The 25,618-nt window shown below is 40.0% G+C and overlaps 1 protein-coding gene across 2 annotated transcripts in view; it reads right to left on the reverse strand.

Annotated features, from left to right (window-relative positions):
* Nucleotides 1-25,618, reverse strand: part of pvalb6 (parvalbumin 6) — a 146,285-nt gene that overhangs the window by 83,588 nt on the left and 37,079 nt on the right. The window contains exon 2 of one of the 2 annotated variants that reach the window (XM_061885112.1): nucleotides 12,880-12,917. The exons of the other annotated variant lie outside the window; for it this stretch is intronic. The gene's annotated coding sequence lies outside the window, so the exon portion shown is untranslated. The remainder of the gene's footprint in view (nucleotides 1-12,879; nucleotides 12,918-25,618) is intronic. 2 annotated transcript variants of the gene reach the window in all.

Raw genomic sequence — 25,618 nt, forward strand, 5'->3', positions numbered from 1 at the left:
AACAAAAACACTGCTGTAAAGAGAAGGCAAACCAAAAACAGAAAAACAATTCCTCAGCATGTGAGCTGGAATAAACAAATGGCTTAGCGTAAAAGCTAGCGAGAATATACATACAAAGATGAAGGTCGAGAGTCGTCACTGTTGCGCGTGGGCAAATTAGGATCCGAGACTGAACAAAGAAAAGAGGAAAGCTTATATAGGGAGAAATCAAGGAGAACCAGGTGTGTAGAAAACGAGGAGCAGGTGAAATCAATGTGTAACCATGGTAACGGACTAAACAGGAAGTAAGTGGGTCAGAAGAGAATGAAACAAAGATGGAAAAATAAACATGTGAAGATCTGAGTCACAGATCGCAACAGGAAAATAAATATAATCTACATACAAATCTCTGAGCCACAATCATAACATCTGAACAAGCAATTTCTGAGGTAACAGCAGAAACATTGTTTTTTATCAGGGTCTTATGTTTAAAAAAAACTATATTATAGGTAGTGGGCTGTTTTAGGGAATTTTTGATCAAATTATCCGTAGTAGCAATATTAATAATGTTGTGTTTATTCTGCGTAGTGCACTTAAAATAATTATGACCATATCTAGGAATTGATATGATGGGAATTTTCCGATGGTTTGCTTGGTGCTTTGATAAACTTAACGCATATACATGGTACTATTTGTGATGTTATGAGCCAGGGAAAAAAATAACTACCCTACCCAGCATGCAACAGGAGTGACGAGCATGCGCGGTAGCCCGGTATAGGTTGTGTCGCCATGACGGCATCTTTTATGTTGTGATATGCACGCTCTGAAAGCAAACGTTAAGAACTCAGCCAACACTCCTTGTCTGCATTATTCATAAATAGACAGACAACACAAATACTCCGCTGCTTCACAAGCCGCTGGATGTAGCCGGCAAAGTATTCCCATGCTAGCTAGCCGGTCTAGCAAGCACGCGTCATTCAGTCCAAAATGGCCCGATCTATCCACATTCAGAATTGTCTGGCGGTCGTAAGTGATCCCGGAGTGACCACGCTGTAAGCCAGCAATGAAATTTGCAGAATTGTCTGGTATTTTCGCCAAATATTCCATCTTTACCAAGAGCCCCTCGACGCCGAAGTACATCCGGGAGATGCCATCTTGTGAAGAAAAGGCGTTAACAAAATAAAAGCATGTAAACAACATACGCAAATTGTCGGCGTTAATAGATTGATGAGTTAACGCGTAATTAACGCATTAATTTGCCCACCCCTAATATATATATATATATATATATATATATATATATAATGTGTGTGTAAATATTCCATATGTAATTTTGTATTGCTACTATGGTTCATTTTTAGTCTACTTTATACCTGCATTATCCTTTCCATCCTTTAACTGAGTTACTGTGTGGAACAATTTCCCTTGTGGATCAATAAAGTGTGTCAGTCTAAAATGACAAAGATCTGGTTGTGCACATAAACTAGAGTCATGTTAAAGTCCCAAGTCCTATTAATACATTTTGTGATTGTTGGTCCAATTTATCATATTTTCATTGTCCATTTTCATAACAGAAACTAAAAGCATAGTTTGTTGTGCAGGAAAGCCAAGTGCTTTATTCGACACGGATGACCACATCTCTGGTGCTATTTATTTGCAACAATAAAATATCTTTAATAGTAATAATAAAGTAGCTGGATAAAATATACTGAATCCTGAGATCACTAGCAAACGTTGATAAACAGAGACGTCTATAGCTAAGGAATGAGACAAAATATAAACTTCACACCATAAAAACAACTGCAGAAATGAATTGTAGCTGACAGATTAATATTTGTAGCAGGAAATCAACTGCAAACAAACATATCCATTTTCTGATTAGCCATCTCAGCAGCACGGCACTCATGTCAATCACGTTACTTGTCCTTTAAGGATTAATGTTTGAATTGTGGACCCCTCAGATGTAAGGACATGATGTTCCTCCAATCTTTTTTCTTTTAATCCTTGCAAGTGTCAAAGGAAGTGGTTGTGGCGAACAGTAACGTCTTGGTGACGCTGTATGGTTTATATATTTTTCTTAAGAGGGTAAAAATCCACTCTTTCCATCCTTACCCCCCAATTTCGTCACTTTTCATGTGTTGGGTAAACCGTGACGAATGGGGCCATAAGAATCCCCTTCCTACTGTATATACAAATTTATTAGAGCTGGATGTCTATTTTATGGAGGAATATGTAGTGAATCTTTTTCCAATGTTATTTGAAAAAGTATTGATTTTGAATCGACAATGGATTTGAATCAAGGATCAATTCTAAATCAATCGTGTGGTGCCCTAAAATGCTCAGACCTACTGAACACTGTGCCCTGATTAGTTGGGTATCATGTAGTGGCAAATACTGATGTAATATTTATATTTCTTTTATTTAATTTTCACATCTGCAAATGCTTAATTTAGGCCAAAAATACGCACATTTTAACCTACTCAGTGGCCGAGTGGTTGGAGCAGGGCTCACCAACCTTGTTGAAACCAAGAGCTACTTCTTGGGTACAGATTAATGAGAAGGGCTACCAGTTTGATACACACTTAAATAAATTGCCAGAAATAGCCAATTTGCTCAATTTACCTTTAATAAATATATATATATATATATATGTATGTATGTATGTATCTGTATATGTATGTATATATGTGTGTGTGTGTGTATATATATATATGTATATATATATATATATATATATATATATATAAAAGGGTATTTCTGTCTGTCATTCCGTCGTGCATTTTTTTTCCTTTTACGGAAGCTTTTTTGTAGAGAATAACTGATGAAAAAAACACTTAATTGAACGATTTAAAAGAGGAAAAAATACAAAAAAAATAAAAATAAAATTTTGAAACATAATTTCGACTCTTTTCAAAATTCAACCGAAAAAAAATGAAGACAAAAACAAGCTAATACGAATCTTTTTGAAAAAATTTAAAAAAGAATTTATGGAACATCATTAGTAATTTTTCCTGAATGAGATTAATTTTAGAATTTTGATGACATGTTTTAAATAGGTTAAAATCCAATCTGCACTTTGTTACAATATAACAAATTGGACCAAGCTATATGTCTAACAAAGACAAATCATTATTTATTCTAGATTTTCCAGAACAAACATTTGAAAATAAATTCAAAATACTTTGAAATAAGATTTAAATTTGATACTACAGATTTTCTAGATTTGCCAGAATATTTTTTTTTAGTTTTACTCATAAATTTGAAGAAATATTTCACAAATATTATTCGTCAAAAAAACAGAAGCTAAAATGAAGAATTAAATTTAAATGTATTTATTATTCTTTACAATAAAAAAAAACTACTTGAACATTTAAATTCTCAGGAAAGAAGAGGAAGGAATTTAAAGGGTAAAAAGGTATATGTGTTTAAAAATCCTAAAATAATTTTTAAGGTTGTATTTTTTTCTCTAAAATTGTCTTTCTGAAAGTTATAAGAACCAAAGTAAAAAAAATAAATGAATTTATTTAAACAAGTGAAGACCAAGTCTTTAAAATATTTACTTGGATTTTCAAATTCTATTTAAGTTTTGTCTCTTGTAGAATTAAAAATGTTGAGCAAAGCAAAACCAGCTTGCTAGTAAATAAATAAAATTCATGAAATAGAGGCAGCTCAATGGTAAGTGCTGCTATTCGAGCTATTTTTAGAAAAGGCCAGCGGGCTACTCATCTGGTCCTTACGAGCTACCTGGTGCCCACGGGCGCCGTGTTGGTGACCCCTGGGTTAGAGTATCCGCCCGAGATCAGTAGGTTGTGAGTTCAAACCCCGGCCGAGTCATACCAAAGACTATAAAAATGGGACCCATTACCTCCCTGCTTGGCACTCAGCATCAAGGGTTGGAATTGGGGGTTCAATCACCAAAATGATTCCCGGGCGCGGCACCGCTGCTGCCCACTGCTCCCCTCACCTCCCAGGAGGTGAACAAGGGGATGGGTCAAATGCAGAGGACACATTTCACCACACCTAGTGTGTGTGTGACAATCATTGGTACTTTAACTTTACTTGTAAAAACCTACACAGTCGAGCTGCGTGTGTGATTATGAGAGATTCTCACAGGGTTTTCCTGTGTTTTGTGTCATTGTAATTACATTTAGTCGGCATCATCCATCACCCTCTCTATTCTCTATAATTGTTTTTTTTTTTTTCTTTTCTTTTTTCGTCTCCATCATCTCATTCAGGCTTCCCAAATCAACGGCCTCATCGATCTCCTCTTGTCTGGCCGTACCCAAGGTCCTCCGACTCGCCGTCCATTAACCCCACGCACTCATTTACTCTTGGCAAAACACGTTTATGTTATCTCATCCTTCCCTTCTCTTTGGCACATTTTGTGTCCCCTATTCCCTCGCCTCTAAATCCTCGATTCTCTCTTTTTATTATCTCCGCACAGCTTTCTCTCCCCTCTTATCTCCCTCCTTCCATTGCGGCTTCCCTCCTCCCCTCTAACGGGATCATTTGGCAGTGGCAGATAGGCCCTTACACTCCAGGTGAGGTGCGTTGAATGATGACCACACACACACACACACACACACACACACACTTACACACACACACCCAGTATGCCTCATCACTATTCCCATCCTTCTTTTTTTCAGTTTTCTCTCATTCCTGGAAAACAATCTGTCTTGTTTTGCTTTGCCCGTGGTCACTTAGTTGCTCAATAGTGTTATCAATCTGCTGGGTTTAAAAGCGGCCCCATTCATAAAAAACAGTGTTACAGCGAGAACGTTCACATCAATTCATGTGCAATCACACACAAAAAAGAGTGCGGTACCCCTCAGCCATCACTTCATCCTCTGCCTCTTTATTTCCTGGTCCAAATGTGTTAAATGTACTTTATAGCCACTGAACATCAACAGTTTTCAAGGTGGCAATCTTAACTTTTCTGCAGGACTTTATGAGGCAAAAAGTGCTTAGTGCAGGAACATGTGATTCACTGCATGAGTGTCATTTTAGTACCGTATTTTTCGGACTATAAGGCGCACTTAAAATCCTTTTCATTTTCTTAAAAATCGACAGTGCGCCTAATGTACATAATAATTCTGGTTGTGCTTATCAACCTCAAAACAATTTTAGTTGGTACATGGGGTAATAAGTGTGACCAGTAGATGGCAGTCATACTTAAGAGCTATGTGTGAACTGCAATATGACGCCAGTAAACACCAAAACTTGAAATGTTCCATTGAAAAGAAAGAACATTACACACGGCACTCAAATATCTGTCCAAATGTTTTAGTATGACTTTAAAGCCGCACCGCTTGATGGATTGCTGCCGCTTTACGGCTCCCGTAGTCAGACATACAAGTAACACATTGCTGCCACGAAATTATTATATTTGCATCTCCTTCTCCCAGTGTTGTCCTGACAATAAGCTTAGGAAGTAGAATTGTCTCACATCAACTTATATACATCAATAATACATATGCATTTATTACATATGCATATAATAATAAATATATACAAATACAAATGTGTTACACAAATATACAATTTGTATAAATAAACGCGTATTTGTAAATATATTTTTGAGATTTGGAAATAAATACAAATAAAATGTACAAATTTAAAAATGTGACATACAAATAAATGAAGTATTTTTATAAATAAACGTGTATTTGTAAATATATTTTTGAGATTTGACTATAAATATGCTTTATTTTGTATTTGTATTGAATTTGCATACGCGGATCGCTTTTTTTTTGCTTTTGTGTCGATGAGACATTCCTCCCACAAACCAGACACACAAATAAATGTGACTTTGGCACTCCCCTGGACAACCAGCAGAGGGCACTGCAGCCTGATAAGAGATCAGTATCTACATCGGGACAAGATCATTAAACAGCATTGATACAATAAAATAAGCAGCTAGTATAGTGTTTCAGATTAACTGGATCAATTAGCATTAGCTAATACAACACTAACATTAGCTAGCTCAGGCCCGTTGTGCGTTCTGTAAAGACGTGGATTGTTTTTGTGCAGAGAACTCTGGGCATTTTGCTTATCATGCATATAATGCTCTGTGACCGAGACTGCTCTGGCTGCAGTGCCCTCTGCTGGTTGTTCAGGGGAGTGTGTAGGTCACATTTATTTGTGCATCTGGTTTGTGGGAGGAATGTCTCATCGACACAAAAAGAAAAAAGTGATCCACATATACAAATTTAATACAATACAAAATCAAGCATATTTATATTCAAATCTCAAAAATATATTTACAAATACATGTCTGTTTATACAAATTCTTGATTTATTTGTACGTCACATTTTTCTATTTATACATTTTATTTGTATATATTTTCAAATCTCAAAAATATATTTACAAATATGAGTTTGTTTATACAAATGTATTTAGTTGTATATTACATTTGTATTTGTATATTAATATATGTATTAATATCATATATATATATATATATATATATATATATATATATTTATAAAAGTTTATATATATATATATATATATTTATAAAAGTTGATTTGAGACCACCCATAGCAGGGGCCATAGAGGTCGGTGCATTGTGAGCTGGGCGACAGCCGAAGGCAGGGCACTTGGCGGTCCGATCCTCGGCTACAGAAGCTAGCTCTTGGGACGTGGAACGTCACGTCACTGGGGGGGAAAGAGCCTGAGCTAGTGCGCGAAGTCGAGAAATTCCGGCTGGATATAGTCGGACTCACTTCGACGCACAGCAAGGGCTCTGGAACCACTTCTCTCGAGAGGGATTGGACCCTCTTCCACTCTGGCGTTGCCGACAGTGAGAGGCGACGGGCTGGGGTGGCAATTCTTGTTTCCCCCCCGGCTCAAAGCCTGTACGTTGGAGTTCAACCCAGTGGACGAAAGGGTAGCCTCCCTCCGCCTTCGGGTGGGGGGACGGGTCCTGACTGTTGTTTGTGCTTATGCACCAAACAGCAGTTCAGAGTACCCACCCTTTTTGGGAACACTCGAGGGAGTACTGGAGAGTGCTCCCCCGGGTGATTCCCTTGTCCTACTGGGAGACTTCAACGCTCACGTTGGCAACGACAGTGAAACCTGGAGAGGCGTGATTGGGAAGAATGGCCGCCCGGATCTGAACCCGAGTGGTGTTTTGTTATTGGACTTTTGTGCTCGTCACAGTTTGTCCATAACAAACACCATGTTCAAACATAAGGGTGTCCATATGTGCACTTGGCACCAGGACACCCTAGGCCGCAGTTCCATGATCGACTTTGTAGTTGTGTCATCGGATTTGCCGCCTCATGTTTTGGACACTCGGGTGAAGAGAGGGGCGGAGCTTTCTACCGATCACCACCTGGTGGTGAGTTGGCTGCGATGGTGGGGGAGGATGCCGGACAGACCTGGGAGGCCCAAACGCATTGTGAGGGTCTGCTGGGAACATCTGGCAGAGTCTCCTGTCAGACAAAGTTTCAATTCCCACCTCCGGAAGAACTTCGAACATGTCACAAGGGAGGTGCTGGACATTGAGTCCGAGTGGACCATGTTCCGCACCTCTATTGTCGAGGCGGCAGATCGGAGCTGTGGCCGCAAGATAGTTGGTGCCTGTTGGGGCGGCAATCCTAAAACCCCTTGGTGGACACCAGCGGTGAGGGATGCCGTCAAGCTGAAGAAGGAGTCCTATCGGGTCCTTTTGGCTCATAGGACTCCGGAGGCAGTGGACGGGTACCGACAGGCCAAGCGGTGTGCAGCTTCAGCGGTCGCGGAGGCAAAAACTCGGACGTGGGAAGAGTTCGGGGAAGCCATGGAAAACGACTTCCGGACGGCTTCGAAGCGATTCTGGACCACCGTCCCCCGCCTCAGGAAGGGGAAGCAGTGCACTATCAACACCGTGCATGGTGCGGATGGTGTTCTGCTGACCTCGACTGCGGATGTTGTGGATAGGTGGAAGGAATACTTCGAAGACCTCCTCAATCCCACCAACACGTCTTCCTACGAGGAAGCAGTGCCTGGGGAATCTGTGCTGGACTCTCCTATTTCTGGGGCTGAGGTCGCTGAGGTAGTTAAAAAGCTCCTCGGTGGCAAGGCCCCGGGGGTGGACGAGATCCGCCCGGAGTTCCTTAAGGCTCTGGATGCTGTGGGGCTGTCTTGGTTGACAAGACTTTGCAGCATCGTGTGGACATCGGGGGCGGTACCTCTGGATTGGCAGACCGGGGTGGTGGTTCCTCTCTTTAAGAAGGGGGACCGGAGGGTGTGTTCCAACTATCGTGGGATCACACTCCTCAGCCTTCCCGGTAAGGTTTATTCAGGTGTACTGGAGAGGAGGCTACGTCGGATAGTCGAACCTCGGATTCAGGAGGAACAGTGTGGTTTTCGTCCTGGTCGTGGAACTGTGGACCAGCTCTATACTCTCGGCAGGGTTCTTGAGGGTGCATGGGAGTTTGCCTAACCAGTCTACATGTGCTTTGTGGACTTGGAGAAGGCATTCGACCGTGTACACCGGGAAGTCCTGTGGGGAGTGCTCAGAGAATATAGGGTAACGGACTGTCTGATTGTGGCGGTCCGCTCCCTGTATGATCAGTGTCAGAGCTTGGTCCGCATCGCCGGCAGTAAGTCGGACCAGTTTCCAGTGAGGGTTGGACTCCGCCAAGGCTGCCCTTTGTCACCGATTCTGTTCATAACTTTTATGGACAGAATTTCTAGGCGCAGTCAAGGCGTTGAGGGGTTCCGGTTTGGTAACCGCAGGATTAGGTCTCTGCTTTTTGCAGATGATGTGGTCCTGATGGCTTCATCTGACCGGGATCTTCAGCTCTCGCTGGATCGGTTCGCAGCAGAGTGTGAAGCGACCGGAATGAAAATCAGCACCTCCAAGTCCGAGTCCATGGTTCTCGCCCGGAAAAGGGTGGAGTGCCATCTCCGGGTTGGGGAGGAGACCCTGCCCCAAGTGGAGGAGTTCAAGTACCTAGGAGTCTTGTTCACGAGTGAGGGAAGAGTGGATCGTGAGATCGACAGGCGGATCGGTGCGGCGTCTTCAGTAATGCGGACGTTGTACCGATCCGTTGTGGTGAAGAAGGAGCTGAGCCGGAAGGCAAAGCTCTCAATTTCCCGCCGATCTACGTTCCCATCCTCACCTATGGTCATGAGCTTTGGGTCATGACCGAAAGGATAAGATCACGGGTACAAGCGGCCGAAATGAGTTTCCTCCGCCGTGTGGCGGGGCTCTCCCTTAGAGATAGGGTGAGAAGCTCTGCCATCCGGGAGGGACTCAAAGTAAAGCCGCTGCTCCTCCACATCGAGAGGAGCCAGATGAGGTGGTTCGGGCATCTGGTCAGGATGCCACCCGAACGCCTTCCTAGGGAGGTGTTTAGGGCACGTCCAACCGGTAGGAGGCCACGGGGAAGACCCAGGACACGTTGGGAAGACTATGTCTCCCGGCTGGCCTGGGAACGCCTCGGGATCCCCCGGGAAGAGCTAGACGAAGTGGCTGGGGAGAGGGAAGTCTGGGTTTCCCTGCTTAGGCTGTTGCCCCCGCGACCCGACCTCGGATAAGCGGAAGATGATGGATGGATGGATGGATGGATGGATTTGAGACAATTCTACTTCCATATATTTTCTGCATATACATGAAGGCAGACTCCAAATCAAACTCAGTCGCACAGGGGGTCAAAATTAAGGGGGTCCTTCTTGTGCATGCGTGTTTTACGACACACGAATGGGCAATTAAATATGTTGTTTCCTGGACTACGTGTAAGCGGACGCTGATTTTGAAGATTATAAACACCTCATTGGCATCTAACATACTGCATCACTACGTTGATGAACACAGGTGGTTTCCTTTTTGGCTTGGACAAAACGTGATGGCAGCTGGTAAATGCTTTTTTTTATGTGGATATAAATATTCTTTTTAAACTCCACTGGTGTCAATGGACTTACTGAAACACTGGTGCGAAAGAAATGTGCAATTTGGAAATGATCGGTAATCGTGATTCGAAGCGTTCTCTTTTCCCTGAAACTGAGAGACCGTAAATGCTTTGTGACTGATGAGTGAGTGAATGGAGGGAGTCAGAGGGAGAGATGGTATTGGAGAGAATTGCTTGTGTGCACGCCGAGACGGCTATGAATGTTTTGGCTCGTTTTTATGAGGTGATATCTTTTTAACATCTGGAAACAAGCTACAATATTTTATATGCGCACAAAAACATCAGAATCCACGTCATTTGTATCTTTAGTCGGGATGTAGGTAGGAAAGAACGATATCCAGGAGTCAACTGCAGAATTTGTGGAGCAAAGTTTTGCAGTATGCTTTTCAAAAAGAATTGCTTTTGACTGTTTTATCATACTTGTTATATATTTTTTGTTTGATTGTTAAATTGCCGTCATTTTATTCACAATTGGTTAAATCAGGGCTGTCAAACTCCTTTTAGATCGGGGGCCACATGGAGGAAAATATACTCCCAAAAGTGAGCCGGACTGGTAAAATCACGGCACAATAAATTAAAAATAAAGACAACCTCAGATGGATTTCTTTGTTTAAAAATAGATCAAGCACCTTCTAAGAATGTACAAATAATAATGTTGTTGTTGTTTTTACACTTACATGTTGCGGTTAATAGTATTCCATCTTTGTCGTTATTTATACTTTCTTAATACATTATGTGCTAATGTTTATCAGTCAACTCATTGGTGTTAATTTTCAATCTATCACAATAAAAAAATATTTAAATCAAATTACAGGATGTTATTTATGTAGTTTGCTCATTTTCGTCGACTAGTGCACTGACACCATGTGGTTTATTTTTGTTACTCATGTTGCATCATCTACAAAGATACAAAGAATTGCCATTATTTAGAACAGCTGTTTCTTTCATTCCAAAATTTTGGCTTATTTTGATACTTACCAACTCATCCCGCGGGCCGGATAGAACTTGTTTGCGGGCCCTACGTTAGACACCCCTGGGTTAAATTATTACTTTTTTTGGTGGTAATCTGAGAATAAATATTAGTGCAATGCATCCTCATCATAGCACTGTGGCCTCGATTATCGATCACAGTACATAAACACTAAAACGCGTGCAATCTTAATAGCGCATGCAAAGCTGATCTTCTAAACTTGTGCAGAGTGGATTGCATCTGTCAAAGGGTCTAATTGCAACATTTGGGCCTTGTTCACACGGCTGGTCAATTTTGACTTTTTTTGTCCATATGCGGCCTGTATAGGCTTTTTTCATGTCAGTGTGAACAGTGCAATTCCAAATTCTTCATATGGGACTCAGGCGTCTTTTTTATGTGGATATCAACTGGATATACAGTTGTACACTTGTAAAGAACATAATATCATGAGTTTCCAATCATTTCTACAACTCTTATTTTTTTGTGATAGAGTGATTGGAGCACATACTTGTTGGTCACAAAAAATTTTCATGAAGTTTGGTTCTTTTATGAATTTATTATGGATCTACTGAAAATGTGAGCAAATCGGCTGGGTCAAAATTATGCAAAAAGCAATGTTGATATTTGGTTACATGTCCCTTGGCAAGTTTCTCTGCAATAAGGCCCTTTTAGTAGCCACCCATAAGCTTCTGGTTGAATTTTTGACCACCCCTCTTGACAGAATATGTGCAGTTCAGCTAAATGTGTTGGTTTTCTGACACGGACTTGTTTCTTCAGCTTTGTCCACACATTTAAGTCAGGACTTTGGGAAGGGAATTCTAAATCCTTCACTCTAGCCTGACTAAGCCATTCCTTGACCACTTTTGACGTGTGTTTGGGGTCATTGTCCTGTTGGAACACCCAACTGCGCCAAGATCCAACATTCGGGCTAAGGATTTTAGGTTGTCTTGAAGAATTTGGAGGTAATCCTCCTTTTTCATTGCCCCATTTACTCTCTGTAAAGCACCAGTTCCATTGGCAGCAAAACAGGCCCAGACCATAATACTACCACCACCATTCGTGACGGTAGGAATGGTGTTCCTGGGATCAAAGGCCTCACTTTTTCTCCTCCAAACATATTGCTGGGTATTGTGGCCAAACAGCTCAAATTTTGTTTCATCTGACATCACATGGACAAAGATAAGACCTTCTGGAGGAAAGTTCTGTGGTCATTAAAGAACCAAACTTCAGGAATGTTTTTTGTGACCAACAAGTATGTGCTCCAATCACTCTATCAAAAAAATAAGAGTTGTAGAAATTATTGGAAACTCAAGACAACCATAACATTATGTTCTTTACATGTGTATGTAAACTTTTGACCACGACAGTATATGCGATGCGTCCTTAATGCTTGAGTCGCATTCATCCGACCAGAACGTCATCAAAAAGCGCTAAGCATCATAATTATTTTCCAAAATAGACTGTTACAAACCAGAAACAAAGCAGAAAGGCGGTAAAAAATGTAAATGTTTTAGGAACTTGTGTGATGTCTTGCTTGCAGTAAGCAGTCAGCTATTGTATCCTCCTACGTTGTGGAGAGTAGAATGTGTATCTGTTCCTCATCCTGCAGGGATGGTATTTGCCAGATACATAGTTTATTTGTTGCCATAGAGGCGATAATTTCCTATTTTGAAGTAGCTGAAATACTGCCGACTGCGGATGGACGCCAACCACTAGATAGATAGATAGTACTTTATATATTCCTGCAAGAGAGTTCCCTCAGGAAAATTAAAACCTACATTTTATAGCAAGGTTCCCCAACCTTTTTTCTTGTATGCATTATTTTTTTCACGGAACGGCTTTCCACGTGCGGAAGATAAAAACGGCAAAGTTAGAAGGAAAAATTAGCCCTTGGCTACAATCTGGCACATTAACTTTTCATTGGCAAAACTAAAATTGGCCCTAGTGTGTGAATGTGAGTGTGAATGTTTTCTGTCTATCTGTGTTGGCCCTGTGATGAGGTGGCGACTTGTCCAGGGTGTACTTGCCTTCTGCCCGATTGTAGCTGAGATAGGCTCCAGCGACCCTGAAGGGAATAAGCGGTAGAAAATGGATGGATGGATGTCCATTAATATGCATTGTGGTATAACAAAGGAGTTGTGATATACATCTATTAACAAGCTTATTGGTGTTTTTAGTGGGACAGGCGAAAGTTTATTTGGAGAAAATGCGGTAGTTAAATGCCTACTGAAACCCACTACTACCGACCACGCAGTCTGATAGTTTATATATCAATGATGAAATATTAACATTGCAACACATGCCAATACGGACGGTTTAGTTTACTAAATTGCAAATTTAAATTTCCCGGGAGCTTCTTGTTGAAAACGTCTCTGAATGCTGACGTGTACGCATGACGTCACGGGCTGTTAGGAAATATTAGCGCTGCGCACACACACAGCTAAAAGTCGTTTGCTTTAACCGCATAATTACACAGTATTTTGGACATCTGTGTTGCTGAATCTTTTGCAATTTGTTCAATTAATAATGGAGAAGTCAAAGTAGAAAGATGGAGTTGGGAAACTTTAGCTTTTAGCCACACAAACACACGGTGATTCCTTGTTTAAAATTCCTGGAAGTGAAGCTTTACTATGGATCAGAGTGATCAAGGGAACATGGATCCCGACCAAATGTCAACCAGCAGTTTTCGGTGAGAATATTGTGGTAAAAAGTCGCCACTTACCGGAGATCAGCTGAGCCTGTGCCGTCCATACAGCTGCCGTCGACTTGCATCAGACACTGGCCTCAAGACACCCATGGATACACCCCTCTGACTATCAGGTACTATTAAACTCATTAAAACACTAGCAACACAATAGAAGGATAAGGGATTTCCCAGAATTATCCTACTAAATGTGTCTAAAATCATCTGAATCCGTCCCAATGCAATCGCGTTTTTTTTTTTTTTTTTTTACTTTATTTTCTTTTTCTTTTTTTTAGTCTGCCGCTATCAATATCCTCAAACACGAATCTTTCATCCTCGCTCAAATGAATGGGGAAATTGTCGTTGTCTCGGTCCAAATAGCTCTTTTTGTTGGAGGCTCCCATTAAAAACAATGTGAGGAGCCATCAACGGGTGACGTCATCGTCTGCGACTTCCGGTAATGGCAAGGCTTTTTTGTTAGCGACCAAAAGTTGCAAACTTTATCGTCGATGTTCTCTACTAAATCCTTTTAGCAAAAATATGGCAATATCGCGAAATGATCAAGTATGACACAGAATGGACCTGCTATCCCCGTTTAAATAAGAAAATCTCATTTCAGTAGGCCTTTAATAAATTAATTATTGTTTCTGTGCGGCCCGCTAGCAAATGCATCATGGACCGGTGTTTGGGGTCCCCTGTTTTATAGCACCGCTATCAGAGCAGTGCTCCACTGTTTATTGCTTCAACACTATGGTTAGTTTTGAAGCCAAAATATGTCTATTCTTCCTCTTTTGTCCCCATGTTGTGTCTGCTTGTAAGTACCCGGTGCGTGTGCCATTGCCCAATATGCCTCTGCTTGTTTCACAAGCAATGTCATGTCCGTAAAAAAACAAAAATGAAGCAGTATATCATTTTTAATGTATTAGTACCTCAGTACTTTACCAGTACCGATTAGGGTTGTACTCCATACCGGTATTAGTATAGTACCGCAATACTAATGAATCATAATCGGTACTATACCGCCTCTGAAAAGTACCGGTCCAGCACCCCTACTATCCCTCCCGCGCCCCCGTCGTCGTCACGTTGTGTCATTGCTTGTTTACGAGCAGACGAGCATGTTCGGCAGCGCACAACCATGCAGTACTTACAAACACAGTATTTAGACAGAAAAGGGAGAACGGACGCATTTTGGCTTAAAAATTGACGATAAAGGTGAAGTTATAACACTCAAACACCCTCAGGAAGAGATGCTTTAAGACATGGCTAGCTAGCTAGCGACTAATCACTAATCCTCGCCTCCATGTTGACAAAGTGAATTTCTTACAAATATCATCCCTGCAGGACGGGGAATAGTTAAACATGCTTCACTACAGACCGTAGCTCACCGGCGTCACAATGTAAACAAACGCCATTAGTGGATCTACACCTTACTTCCACTGTAATGATACCAAGTACAGTAGCGTATCTAGTTGATACTAGTATGATTGTGTCAATATTTTTTGACAGACATCTACTTATGTTTTTTTTTAATGTATATTATGTTTTTAAACTCAAGAAATATGTCCCTGGACACATTAGGACTTTGAATATGACCAATGTATGATCCTTTAACTACTTGGTATCGGATTGACACCCAAATTTGTGGTATCATCCAAAAATAATGTAAAGTATCAAACAACCAAACATTAAGTGGTTATTTCATTTTAACAGAAATGTGGATAGAACATGTCAAAAGAGAAAGTAAGCAGATATTAACAGTAAATGAACAAGTATATTAATAATTAATTGTCTACCACTTGTCCTTAATAATGTTGACTGAATAATAGAATGATAAATGACACACAATGTTGCTGGATATGTCAGCAGGCTAAATCAGGAGCCTTTGTTTGCTTACTTACTAATAAAGGACAAGTTGTCTTGTATGTTCACTTTTTTATTTAAGGAAAAGCTTGCAATAAGAAACATAAGTTTAATGTACCATAAGATTTTTTTTATTAAAATGAAGCCAATAATGCCATTTTTTGTGGTCCCCTTTATTAAGAAAGTATCAAATAATATTGAAATCATTTTGATACCGGTACCAAAATTTAGATTTATATAGACAACACTAGTATCGATATACGGTACAACCCTACTCTGCACTATGTTTAGAATGTGCTGATAAACCTTGTCCTATGGAATACTCCTAGCAGCGCTTCAAGGCGTCCCTGAGCAAGCAGGTTGAATTTGATACGCGCAATGTGAACTCTTCTCCTGCAGTGCTCTTTGCACTTTGCTGCATCAACAGAATTTGACTAATCTAAGCGATGCACTTGACTTTGACCTCGAGCTCGTTCCCATGTTTTAATCCCCCCTCCCCCCCGGCCTGTTTTCTGCCAAAATACACAAAAGTAGCGTAAAAGCTAGCAATGCAGGATATGCACTCTTACACAGCAGATGATTTCACTCACAATACAAACACAACTTCCAAAACATACTATTAAAGGTACAACACCACTTTACATTTTGTCATGTCGTTGCTGCTTAAACTGCAGTGTGTGCGTGTGCGTGTGTGCGTGTGCGTGTGCGTGTGCGTGTGCGTGTGCGTGTGTGTGTGTGTGTGTGTGTGTGTGTGTGTGTGTGTGTGTGTGTGCGTGCGTGCGTGTGTGTGTGTGTGTGTGTGTGCGTGTGCGTGTGCGTTTGTGCGCATGCGTGCATGCGCGCCTCTGTCGTCTCAAAATGCTGCAGTCTTCGCATGCCTCATTGCCCCACAATGTAAGGCAAGGAGCCTATTTTTTTTTCTCCTTAGTGATGAATTTTAAGATAAGCGCAGTGATAAAACATTTTCTGGTGACTTGCGGGATATTTTCTATAATTCTAATTAGAGATGTCCGATAATATCCGATTGCCGATATTATCGGCCGATAAATGCTTTAAAATGTAATGTCGTAAATTATCGGAATCTGTTTCAAAAAGTAAAATTCATGACTTTTCACAACGCCGCTGTGTACACGGCCGTAGAGAGAAGTACAGAGCGCCAATAAACCTTAGAGGCACTGCCTTTGCGTGCCGGCCCAGTCACATAATATCTACGGCTTTTCCCACACACAAAAAAATGCAACGCATACTTGGTCAACAGCCACACAGGTCACACTGAGGGTGGCCGTGTAAACAACTTTAACACTGTTACAAATATGCGCCACAATGTGAACCCACACCAAACAAGAATGACAAACACATTTTGGGAGAACATCCGCACCGTAACACAACAAACACAACAGAACAAATACCCAAAATCCCTTGCAGGACTAACTCTTCCGGGACGCTACAATGCACACCCCCCACCCCCTCAAGCTCTCTCAGGGAGAGCATGTCCCAAATTCCAAGCTGCTGTTTTGAGGCACTGCACTGAGGTGGCGACTTGTCCAGGGTGTACCCCGCCTTCCGCCCGTTTGTAGCTAAGATAGGCACTAGTGCCCCCCCGCGACCCTAAAGGGAATAAGCGGTACAAAATGGATGGATGGATGTTTTGAGGCATGTTAAAAAAAAATAATGCACTTTGTGACTTCAATAATAAATATGTCAGTGCCATGTTGGCATTTTTTTCCATAACTTGAGTTGGTTTTATTTTGGAAAACTTTGTTACATTGTTCAAGGCATCCAGCAGGGCATCACAACAAAATTAGGCATAATAATGTGTTAATTCCACGACTGCATATATCGGTATCGGTTGATATCGGTATGGGTAATTAAGAGTTGGACAATATCGGAATATTGGATATCGGCAAAAAAGCCATTATCGGACAGCCTTAATTCTAATCAATGCAAGTCATCAGAATCAGTTAATAGACCAACTTATATTCTTGTCTTCATGAAAGAAATGAATCTATGTTAAACATGCTTGTATTATCATTAAACACCTTTTAACTTAACAAAAATGTCTCTTTCATAAACAAATTAATATAAATTGTATATATGAATGAGGTAGAACCCCTCAAAAAGTAGCTCGCCTGCAGAAAAAGTGAGGGCGCCCCTGCTTTAGAAGGTCCACTTAGCCTGCCCTGAAATGTAGGCAAGCTTGCATCAGCCAGCAGGTAGTACCTTCATTCCCGAGTCACATTATCTTCATGCTGAATTTGAAGGAATTGTCAAATATGTCTGGCAGATTCCCTGTTGCAGGCTGTAGAAACACAACTAAAGAAGGGGTCCGCCTGCATACATTTCCACATGATGGAAATATGAGCAAAGTGTGGTACCCTCCTTTCAAATTGACGGACGCAGATTTAGATGGACCGAGCGAGAGAGGAGTGTCATTTGCTGACATTGATTGATTCTGACTTAGACGAAAAAGGTTTTATAGGGAGTTTGGATGAAAAAAATTCTAGTTTTATGCAGATCCTAAATACAGATCTGCCGGTACCAGAAGGTAAGACAAGTTTCTTTTGCATAATAGTGCAAAACACAATGCTAGATTGTCTTGCCTTATACCATAATAATACTCGCATGTTGAAGCACAGTACAATCCATCAAGCTTCATAGCTTACCAAAGTCGTACTAAAACATTTTGATTGATTTTTGAGCACTTTGGTTTATGTTCTATATTTTCAATGGAACATACAACATTTTGGTTTTGTTTACTTGAGTCGTATTGCAGTCTACACATATCTGGTACATTTATCATTTCACCATGTACCAAATGAAATAGCTTTGAGGTCGGTAAGCACAACCAAAATTATTCCGTCAGTACACTAGGCGCAACGGGTTACAAGGCGCACTGTCGATTTCTGAGAAAATTAAAAGATTTTTAGTGCGCTTTATGATCCGAAAAATACGGTAAATTATTTAATGTCGCTGTGTGACTCGGTAGAAAATGCATCATGGACTGGTGCCGGTTCCTGGACCGGTGGTTGGGGACCACTGTTTTAGTACACACTCGGGTTGTACGGTATACCGGTATTACTATAGTACCGAATAATTTTCGGTACGATTCCGTCTCGGAAACGTACCGGTCGCGCACCCATCCCCACCCCCTCGTGCCCGCGTCGAAATCACGTCGTGACATTGCCGGTTTACGATCAGGCGAGCATGTTTGGCGGCACACAACCACAGAGTACTTACAAGCAGACACAATGTGTGGACAGAAAAGGGAGAACGGACGCTTTTTGGCTGAAAAACTGACGATAAAAGTGAAGTTATGATACTGGCAGGGTTTTAGGTACTTCTAAATCACTAATCCTTGCCTCCATGTTAACAAATAAAGTAAGTTTCTTACAAGTATCATCCCTGCAGGACGAAGAAAAGCTAAACATGCTTCACTACACACCGTAGCTCAGCGGCGTCACAATGTAAACAAATGCCATGGGTGGATCGACACCTGACATCCACTGTAATGATATCAAGTACAGGCACGTATCTAGTCGATACTACTAAGATTACGTTGATATTGTTTGGCATCACAACAACATCTTCAGTTTTTTTTTAATGTAAATTATGTTTATAAACTCAGGAAATATGTCCCTGGACACATGAGGACTTTGAATAAGATCAATGTATGATCCTGTAACTACTTGTTATCGGATAGATACCCAAATTAGTGGTATCATCCAAAACTAATGTAAAGTATCAAACAACAGAAGAATAAGTGATTATTACATTTTAAAAGAAGTATAGATAGAACATGTAAAAAGAGAAAGTAAGCAGATATTAACAGTAAATGAACAAGTAGATTAAGAATTAATTTTCTACCACTTGTCCTTGATAATGTTGATAAATGACACAATATGTTACTGCATACATGTATGCCAGCAGACTAAATTAGGAGCCTTTGTTTGCTTACTTACTACTAAAAGACAATTTGTCAAGTACAGTGGTTCTCAAATGAGGGTACGCATACCCCAGGTGGTACTTGAAGGTATGCCAAGGGGTACGTGACATTTAAAAAAATAAAAAATAAAAATAGCAACAATTCAAAAATATTTTATAAATATGTTTATTGAATAATACTTCAACAAAATGAGGATGTAAGTTCATAAACTGTGAAAAGAAATGCAACAATGCAATATTCAGTGTTGACAGCTAGATTTTTTGTGGACATGTACCATAAATATTGATGTTAGGGATTTCTTTTTTTGTGAAGAAATGTTTAGAATTAAGTTCATGAATCCAGATGGATCTCTTTTACAATCCCCAAAGAGGGCACTTTAAGTTGATGATTACTTCTATGTGTAGAAATCTTTATTTATAATTGAATCACTTATTTATTTTTCAACACGTTTTTAGTTATTTTTAATCTTTTTTTCCAAATAGTTCAAGAAAGACCACTACAAATGAGCAGTATTTTGAACTGTTATACAATTTAATAAATCAGAAGTATTTTACTTCTTTATCCCTTTTTTTCAACCAAAAATGCTTTGCTCTAAATTGGGGGTACTTTAAAAAATGTTCACAGGGGTTACATCACTGAAAAAAATAGTGAACATACTACACCAGTGGTTGAGAACCACTGGTGTAGTATGTTCACTATTTTTTATTTGAGGACTTAACTGCAATAAGAAACATATATTTAATGTACCCTAAGATTTTTTCTTAAAATAAAGCTAATAATGCCATTTTTTGTGGTCCCCTTTATTTAGAAAAGTACTGAAATAATTTTAGTACTGTTACCAACATATTGGTATCGTTACAACACTAGTACACACAAATCTTTAGTAAATCAGCCCGAGTATTTTATTAATGTCTGGTGTGTCAAAGTTAAGAGGATGGTTGTAAAGTTAATAATAATTATTATAATTTACTGTATATCTGTTTTTTCTCTAAACCTTGACAAGGGTGACTCTGTGGGCGAACGCGTTACACTTCAGCTTTCACTTCTCATGGGCGATGTTGTTGTTTTGAGCACACAAGTTACAGTCCATTATGAGTCCTCTCAATGGAACATGATTTCATGTTATTTTTTTTACTTTTAATCATTCATCCCTGCCTCCTTCACATGTCCCCCATTCATCTCCCGGTGTATTCTCCAGCCCGTCTTTGTCTTTTTTTGCGAGCGGAGCGCGTTATTACGGTTTTCTTTTCTGTACTTGCGGGCCCATCACTCCCATTCTCCTCCTCTAGTCAGTGCTGCATTACGGCCTCGCCAAATAAAGAAAGGAAAACACTATTTGTATTCCGCACCACGCCTGGGATGGGAGCAGTGAGATGGATTTGAGAAGGCGGGTATGGAGAGCGTGGGAGGGAGGGGTTGGTAAAGTCACCGTTTAAAAGGCGGTCAGAGTCTTTACACGTTGGAGGTGAGTCTGGTTGGATTTTGGAAACATTGAACAAGCACAGCAACGAGCAATGTGTTGACAAATAACAAGAGCTCTTTAGATTTTGGATTTGTAACAGTTGTACTAAACTGAAATTAAGATTTCTTATGGATCCAAGAAAATAAACAATGAGATCCACCGCAAAGGCAAGACGTCACACCATTACTTGATTTGTGTTATAAATAGGCTCTAAATAAAACGTACGGCCCGTGGGCCGGATCATGCCTGCGAACAGGTTTTATCCGGCCCGCGGGTTGACTTTGGAAAGTAGAAAAATGAACCGGAAATTTTTAAATGAAAAAAACTGCTGTCTTAAATGTGTCCACTGGATGTCGCAATAGCAATTATTTGTATATTTGTAGATTATGCTAAATATATACAAAATAAACCCTAGATGTTAGTAGTGTTTTTCAACCACTGTGCCGCGGCACACTAGTGTACCATGAGATATTGTCTGGTGTGCCGTGGGAGATTATGTAATTTCACCTAATTGGGTTAAAAATATTTTTTTGCAAACCAGTAGTTATTATTCGCAAATGTGTTGTCGTTGAGTGTCTGTGCTGTCTAGAGATCAGCAAAGTAACTATGTAATACTCCTCCATACCAGTAGGTGGCAGCAGGTAGCTAATTGCTTTATAGATGTCCGGAACATGGTTTATTATGATTACAATATGCAAACGACAGAGGGAGGCAGTGTGCAGGTAAAAAGGTATCTAATGCTTAACCAAAAATAAACAAAAGGCAAGTGCCGCTAAGGAAAGGGATCGAAGCCTAGGGATGGCTATGCAAAACGAAGCTAAAACTGAACTGCTGCAAAGTAAACAAAAACAGAATGCTGGACAACAGCAAAGACTTAGTGTGTCAAGCAGCAGACGGCGTCCACAAAGTACATCCGTACATGACATTACAATCAACAACAAAATAGGAGCGCAAGTTAGGAACTAAAACACTACACACAGGAAAACACCAACAAACTCCAAATAAGTCACGGTGTGATGTGAGAGGTCGTGATAGTACACCTAGAAGAGACGAGCTATATTGATGCATGGTTGGTTATGGTTTGAATTCATATCCAACAATTTGTGAGAACCATTTTACTGTCAGTATCGGTCAGCTGCTGCATTTGTATGTGTTTTCTGCAAGTGGTGTGTCTTGAGATTTTTTCAATGGAAAAAAAAATGTGCCTTGGCTCAGAAGAAGGTTGAAAAACACTGTCAGTCGAGGAAAATGATCAAACTACAAAAACATCATTCTGTAATTTGATTTTGATATACTTTTTTTATCTTGATAGATTGAAAATTAACAGCAATGCTGAGACTAATGAACATTATCACATAATTAATTATTCAGAAATGATAAATAACGACAAAGTATATATACTATAAACCGCAACGTGTGATTGTAAAAAAAACAAAAATTTATGATTTGTACAATTTCAGAATGTGTTTGTTCTATTTTTAAACAAATAAAACAATCTGAAGTTGTCGTTATTTTTAAGTTATCGTGCTGTTATTTTACCAGTCCGGCCCACTTGGGAGTATATTTTTCTCCATGTGGCCCCCCATTTAAAATGAGTTTGACACCCCTGCTCTAAATGATTGTACATACACAATCTGGATCTAAAGAAGACCTTATAACTCGGGCACCTCTGTGTTACAATACAGTACAATGCAGTTAGGACTCGGGATGGGTATAGTTCACTTTTTAACCGATACGGTATCGATGGTGTCGGGAATCGCTACCGAATCGGTTCAAATGTGAAAGATACTCAACAGTTACTTAACTGTCCCGATATTCAGCGTGTTTGTGTGTGCTCATGTGCTAGGTCAAACAAAATATATAATCACGATTAATAGCATTATCCAGAGTTAACTCGTAAGTAATTGTGATTAATTGAACAGTTATTTATTGAACTGTAATAGTGCCTAATGAAAATTCACACCCAACACGGGACTAAACAATGTGTTTGATTCATTCAACTGTTTGTGTATGAAACCTAATGCTTTTTTTCAACAGCTCAAAACCAAATGGACACACACACACACACACACACACACGCCTAAGACAGTTTCCGTAAGCATTAAAGGTTTTATCCGTACCTTTAATCCTCTCTTTCTCTCATTATGGTCGGAACAGAAAAGCAAGCCTAAATAAGCAACCGCATGTTCAATAACAAGCCCAAAAAACTGCAACCCTCGACCCACAAACTTTGCAAGGAACTTTAGAGGAAAAAAAACAGCCGAAAGTCGTTTAGAATATGCGGACTTGACAATACTGCTACTTGCAGCTAAAAACTCCGGTGATAACTCAACTTTAAGCGGCATTGGAACTTTGGTCTTGTAAATAGAGAGTGACCTGTAACTGCTTTGAAGCTAAACTTGCCTTTCAATATACCTTTTTTTTTTCCACCTCTGCTCTGTATTTCTTATTGTGACTCATCAGCGGGAACGCCCCTGTTTTTCTACTACTACGATTATAGCTGTGGCTCACACAGGACGTCGCTCATCGCACGATTAAAAAAAAAATATATATATGCATTTAAAGGAAGCTTTCTTTCACTCGTTATTTATCGCGCTAGCTTTGACAGCTCTAGTGTTGATAATTGTTAATTTCTTTACTAATATAATATGGAACTATTTTTTCATTTAAAAATGAATAGTGAACTGCTAATAACTGCGCTTTCCAATCGTTGTATTGTGTTTTCTTACACGTTTACTTCACTCTCATTAGCAAGCATGCACTCATTTCAGTGTTTCCTCTGTTAGCCAGGGAGTAGTCTTTGCCATTAAGTTGAATGTGCCTGTTTTGCCTTTTGTTAAGTAAAACATATACATAATAATCAGGTGCATGGATAATTGTGTAAGAATATTATGAGGCAAATCCTAAATGTATACCGTATTTTTCGGACTTTAAGTCTCAGTTTTTTTCATAGTTTTGCCGGTGATGCGACTTATACTCCGGAGCGACTTATGTGTGAAATTATTAACTCATTACCGTAAATTATCAAATAATATTATTTATATCATTCGCGGAAGAGACAAAGAAAATGTCAGCAATCGTCACACACACGTGAACCAATAAGAATTCAGTGGGGGAGGGTCATTGCAGAAGTGCATTGTGCGTCATGGAATGCTAGCTGCTTTAAACTATATGCTACTGCCGCAGCTATTGAAATAGATCATTTCATCGTTGGCGGTAACTTATAAAGACTGAGAAGGGCAGAACAAAAATGGCACCGAAAAGGAAATCATGTACTGCAGATTACACAATATCAAATATTATTTATCTCATTCGCGGAAGAGACGAAAAAAATTTCAGCAATCGTCACATACATGTCAACCAATAAGACTTCGGCAGGCAAGAGTCATGGCAGAAGTGCATTGTGGGTCATGGAATGCTAACTGCTATATGCTATATGCTACTGCCGTAGCTATTAAAATGGATCCTTTTATCTTTGGCGGTAACTAATAACAACTGAGAAGTGCTGAACAAAAATGGCACCGAAAAGGAAATCATGTACTGCAGATTACAAGCTGGACGTAGTGAAATATGCAGCAGAAAACGACAGGAGTAAGGCGCATACCTTTGGAGTTGGCAGAGTTGTTTAGAAGCGACACAGAGGAAGAAGATTTCATCGGATTTCGCGATTAGGAGTGACAGATTGTTTGGTAAATGTATAGCATGTTCTATATGTTATAGTTATTTGAATGACTCTTATCATAATATGTTACGTTAACATACCAGGCACCTTCTCAGTTGGTTATTTATGCGTCATATAAGGTACACTTATTCAGCCTGTTGTTCACTATTCTTTATTTATTTTAAATTGCCTTTCAAATGTCTATTCTTGGTTTTTTATTTTATCAAATAAATTTCCCCCCAAAATGCGACTTATACTCCAGTGCGACGTATATATGTTTTTTTCCTTCTTTATTATGCATTTTCGGCCGGTGCGACATATACTCCGGAGCGACTTATAATCCGAAAAATACGGTTTTCCTATATTATTTACTGGTAAAAGCGGCCCTCTAAAGGCAGTCATAACGATTGTACCCCTTAAGGAAAACAAACGTATTACACAGCAGCTGTTTGATTGAAACGTGCATCTTTGTTTTAGTCTTTATTACCAAATTTGGAGGCGTTAAAATCACCATGTAAAATTGCAAATGTAATCAGTAGCATGTATATGGTATAGCCCATGTAAATTAGCATCGAGTTAGGGCATTTTGAAAAGTGGACCCTTACTTTTGACCGCTTTCTATCAGGCATGCTTGCTTTGTTGGTATAAGATATTGTAACATTACTTTCGGACGTTACCTAAATAAAGTACCGTATTTGGTACTCACCCCGAGGAAGGCTCTCTCCCACTCCACCAATACTCACTTTAAGATTTGTAAAACAAAAATGTGCTTCTTTTTCTTAAGATGATGTGCCTCCTCTCCGATGAGGTGGCGACTTATCCAGGGTGTACCTCGCTTTCCACCCAAATGCAACTGGGGTAGGCTGCAGCGAGCCCCCGCGACCCCCAAAAAAGGGACAAGCGGTAAAAAATTGATGGATTAGCCTCCTTCTAAAGGGAGGTTCGAAAACAGCTGATGTAAATAATTCCAGACATCTTTAAATGTGGAACATTGGTTACGCCTGCGTTGGAAAGCGCTATGACTAATCATAATATTACTTTAACGCAACTATCTTGTGCTATTTCCAACTTAAAGACACACACACACACACATTTTTGGCGAACGGTATGAATAATTTTGGCCTTAAATGTACCTGCGGTAAAATCCACAGGCAAAC

The sequence above is a fragment of the Nerophis ophidion genome, linkage group LG23 (genome assembly GCF_033978795.1).
Source record: "Nerophis ophidion isolate RoL-2023_Sa linkage group LG23, RoL_Noph_v1.0, whole genome shotgun sequence".
Taxonomy (NCBI): Eukaryota; Metazoa; Chordata; class Actinopteri; order Syngnathiformes; family Syngnathidae; genus Nerophis; species Nerophis ophidion.